Source organism: Oratosquilla oratoria, chromosome 4 (assembly GCF_046742065.1).
Source record: "Oratosquilla oratoria isolate Oo_2021 chromosome 4, ASM4674206v1, whole genome shotgun sequence".
Taxonomy (NCBI): Eukaryota; Metazoa; Arthropoda; class Malacostraca; order Stomatopoda; family Squillidae; genus Oratosquilla; species Oratosquilla oratoria.
Genome location: NC_134780.1, coordinates 37063147 through 37068146, shown reverse-complemented (window position 1 = coordinate 37068146; position 5000 = coordinate 37063147). Strand labels below are relative to the sequence as shown.

Here is a 5000-nt window from a genome sequence, read left to right as displayed (position 1 = left end):
TTCAGACAATCATACAAATGACGGGAAAAAGATACTCAGGTTGATTCACAAACGGCTTCAGAGTGAGGATGGTGTTAATATAAAGGCGTTACCTTAGCTTTGTTTGTGTGTTGGTTTCACAGTCACTCATACATGTGGCACAAGTAGTCAAAATTTGCTCATAAATCACTCATGGCAACTCCATTCTAGCTTACTCACGATAGTTGCCAAATATGACATTTAGGTCTTTTTTTTCAATTGTATGGTGCAATGTTCAGCTTTAGAAATAAAAACTAAAGCTCGAAAAATGGGCTTCATGTGTTTGTTAAACTTAAATCATAGATTTATAAATGTTACATATACACATACCAAAATGATCTTTCTCCTTTACAAAAGGAGGAGAGGGCCAACCACACTCATCCAACATCCATTTGTTCTCCTTTTATCTTAGCTCCTTGTGAATATAGGGCCATCCCTGTCCCCCGCCCACTACCCGGGTTAGAAGCAGTGCAGCAAGACACAGCACCTCCACAGCAGGGTCTGACAGCTGAAGTTGGTTTACCCCCACCGATTCATTACATGGCCACCCTCTCCCCTTTTATCCACTCAAGAATTTATGGAGGAGATAAGAAGGAATTTATACATGTTAAAAAGAAAAATGTAAGAATGAACATTTTATTCAAAACCTATACAGAGCATATACAATTTTAATCATATAAACAGTATATTAGTTAGTACAACTTAAGAAAATCAATTGTATATTCATGCACGCCCATTTATATCTTATGTGACACTAATAACTTGTTTACAAAGGATGAGGAAAGTCGTAGATTAAGAAAATATATATTCTACTATTTCCTTTTGCATGAATAAAATTGCCTGTCGACATCATAAGCTCTCTAAGTCAACAAACCTACACACAGTTTCCTTTGTTCGGAATTTCTAAAATTCGGAAATCTCCAATCTTCGGAACGATTAGTTCTTTTGGAAATGTTCGAGAATATACGAGAAATTTTCGAGTTCTAGAGAATGTTTTTTTCCGGAAGGCGAATTTGTTCCGAACATCGAAAATTTCCAAATTGTAGAGATTCCGGACTAAAATCCTCTTCACCTCCATTAACCCCTTCCATCCTGGGTGATACTTTTCATTTTGGTGCGGCTGCCTCTAGGCGATTCTATTCATTTGTGAATGACCCCTTCGATAGTGAAGCTGTCTTCAAGAAATTTCTGAAATTTTCTTTGATTCTCAACCAAAAGACCCTCGAAATTCCTCAGAAACGGTAGTCTTAAAGATTCTCTCTTTCTCACTTTCTCTTTCAATCTCGTCAAGAGACCCTCGGAGCTCCACAGAAACGACATTCTTCAAGAATCTCTCTCTCTTTCTCTTTCAATCGCACCAAGTGACCCTCGGAGCTCCACAGAAACCTTAGTCTTCAAGAAATTTCTGAAATTCTCTTTTGTTCTCAACCACGGAAAAAGATACCCTCGGAGCTCCACAGAAACCTAGTCTTCAAGAAATTTCTGAAATTTTCTTTGGTTATTAACCATGGACAAAGAGATCCTCCGAGATCCACAGAAACCTTAGCCTTCATAAAATTTCTGAAAATATCTTTGGTTCTCAACCAAAAACCAAAAAGCCCTTGGAGATCCACAGAATCCTTAGTCTTCAATAAATTTCTGAAATTCTCTTTGGTTCTCAACCACAGACCAAGAGACCCTCGGGGCTCCACAAAAAAAACTTATTCTTCAAGAAATTTCTGAAATTTTCTTTGGTTATTAACCATGGACAAAGAGATCCTCCGAGATCCACAGAAACCTTAGCCTTCATAAAATTTCTGAAAATATCTTTGGTTCTCAACCAAAAACCAAAAAGCCCTTGGAGATCCACAGAATCCTTAGTCTTCAAGAAACTTCTGAAATTCTCTTTGGTTCTCAACCACAGACCAAGAGACCCTCGGGGCTCCACAAAAAACTTATTCTTCAAGAAATTTCTGAAATTCTCTTTGGTTCTCAACCACAGACCAAGAGACCCTCGGGGCTCCACAAAAACCTTAGTCTTCAAGAAATTTCTGAAATTCTCTTTGGTTCTCAACCACAGACCTCGGGGCTCCACAAAAACCTTAGTCTTCAAGAAATTTCTGAAAAAAAATTTTGGTTCTCAACTACGGACCAAGAGATCCTCGGAGCTCCACAGAAACCTTAATCTTCAAGAAATTTCTGAAAAATTCTTTGGTTCTCAGCTACGAACCAAGACACCCTCGGAGCTCCACAGGAACCTTAGTCTTCAGGAAATTTCTGAAAATTTATTTGGCTCTCAACCACGGACCAAAAGACCCTCGGAGCTCCACAGAAACCTCAATCTTCAAGAAATTCCTGAAAAATTCTTTGGTTCTCAGCTACGAACCAAGACACCCTCGGAGCTCCACAGGAACCTTAGTCTTCAGGAAATTTCTGAAAATTTATTTGGCTCTCAACCACGGACCAAAAGACCCTCGGAGCCCCATAGATACTCCTTAAAGGTATCCACACGTGGGTGTCAATCAATTTTATTTAGTCATTTATATTATTTTATTATTTTTTAAGACCCCAAGAAGACAACAAACTCTCAAAAACATAGTATTCTCTAGACAAATATGTACCGTATGATTAATACTACATTATGCATTTGTTTTCTTTGTGGTGAAATAATTATGAGATGTAAATATATATATATTTTTTCTATCTTTAAGGACTGCATCATCATCAATTGCCACGGACGATAAACATTTTTTAATTATCACTGCATGTCAAAATATTGCCTCTTCGCGATTACTTGGTAATTAGACAGTAATATTTGCTAAAAGAAGAGAAAAACGGATTTTTTCTTTTGGATAGAACTTATCTTCCAACAGAAAACGGAAATGACACGCTTAAACAATAATGCAGGCGCTAGATACCACACAATGTCGCAACTGCTTCTGGACCTTATGCTATAATGACATACAGTCGAATTTTGCAATACTGTAAGTTGTTTCGAATCGTGCGTTTTCGTTTAAACGTAGTTCATATAAAGGAGGCCCACCGTAAACGAAACCCATATAAAATGATCGAACCGAATTTATTGGAACGCCTAACCGTAAAAATACCAGACGTTTTTAAAATATCTAAAGTTCATTTTATTACATTTTGTTTCGTACAAGGATTCCTAAACGATTCGTTTAAAGACGGAATAACTGAACATACCAACATGTGGCACATGTTATGACTAGACAACTTAGGAAGTTACTAGAGAAAATGTAAAATCATAATCAGAGAAGAAAGACATTCTCTTGTGACATATTTTCCAACAATTGCTTGAAGACAAATCAAAGTGTAATATTTCTTGACTGCTAGAGAGGGGGCGGGGGTTGGTTAGTAATACCCTGAATAAAATCACCTGGCGGCAGGCAGGATAATGTTTTATAAGTAAACCATAATTGATCGTAGCAGCCAAAGGATAAAGGGATATCACAAGCACCTCACACTGTTCATCTTTTGCAAGATCAACAAAATATTTAGAGATACATTTAGAGATATTTCGCCGGGGGAAACTACTTAAAGAAATGATTCTTAGTCTGAAGTTGGTGAACACCCCACCCCCAATCCCCCCTCCAAGGGGGGGGAGTGGGGTGGGTGGATGCAAACCGAAAATGAAAATTAGTAAAATATTTAGCGATTTTATTCAGTGTTGTAATGAGTTTTAGGAGTTCAAATAACAGCAGTTCATAAAGGGTACGAATTGTTGCGCCCACCAACGTTGCTGTTTATTGGTGATAACCCCCGTTGTCGAACCCGTTGACAGGCGTCGTGGTTGTCATAGCAACGTTCTCTATCCGTCTTCTCGGTTTATTCTTCCTGAAGGAGAACAAACGTTTAAAACATTTCTTGGAGACTTGGGGGGGTGATGATAAAAAGGGAACAGATTCTTGACAGGCGTCGTGGTCGTTCTGAAGGAGAACAAACGTTTAAAGCGTTTCTTGGGGACTTGGGGGTGAGGGATGATAAAAGGGGAATAGATGTTTGTGGATTCTCTGGATTAAATGAATTGTTAAGAATATTTTCGTGGAAAAATAGAGAAAACTGCAAAGAAACATTGTTTTGTGGAAGGAAATAAACGTTACTAAACCTTAGAAATTGTTCAACAGAAACAAACAAACAAATGTCAACAAGTTTTTCTGTTGGTAAATAAATACCAAAGACATTATGGGAAGATACAAACGATGAAAACGTTTTCTGAACAAATATTGAAATTATTTTTTTTTTATTGAAAACAAACGTATGTCAGTGAAGATAAGGGTCCAATTACACTAAGCTTACGACAACTTCCCGACCACAGGCGACCAGGCTGACTTGTGCTGTTCCTCTATTTATAGAATTAATTCAAGGCAATGCTGCAATTGGGAATGAATATCCCCCGTCATGAAGATGGACATGAAATAGCCAGCTGGCGCTAACTATGACATAAATAAAAGTGCCACCGTCCAAGGTGGTCGGAAACAGGTCGTAAGCTTGGTGTGACTGGGGCTTAAAGAGGAAAAAGCCATGTGGAGAAAATTAATATTAACAAGATTTTTATGGAAAAAAATATTCAAGAATTTCTGAGGAGAAATGGATAATTCTGAAATATTTTAGAAGCAGTCAAAGACTTTCATGTAAAAAAATAAATGTTAGAGCTTTTCAGCTGGGGTAAGGTTGGAGAAATATTAGAAAGTCTTCTAGATGGAATAAAGTGATTATATATATATATATATATATATATATATATATATATATTTTTTTTTTTTTTTTTTTTTTTGAGGAGAGAGAGAGAGAGAGAGAGAGAGAGAGAGAGAGAGAGAGAGGAGGGGAGTAATTAAAATTGGGAGTTACTGTGAGGAAAACTGAAAGTGCGAATTATTTGGAAAGTTAGGTTAGCAGTAGAAGATTGTAATGACTAACTTAATCAAGCAGATTTAATTTAGTCATATATGATTTATTAATTTGTATATTTATCTACTTTTGTT

At 37.0% G+C, this 5000-nt stretch overlaps 1 protein-coding gene across 1 annotated transcript in view; it reads right to left on the bottom strand.

Moving 5' to 3' along the window:
* Positions 1-640: 640 nt before the first annotated feature.
* Positions 641-5000, bottom strand: part of LOC143024447 (uncharacterized) — a 111131-nt gene continuing 106771 nt past the window's right edge. Inside the window, exon 18 of the mRNA XM_076183253.1 lies at positions 641-3852. The gene's annotated coding sequence lies outside the window, so the exon portion shown is untranslated. The remainder of the gene's footprint in view (positions 3853-5000) is intronic.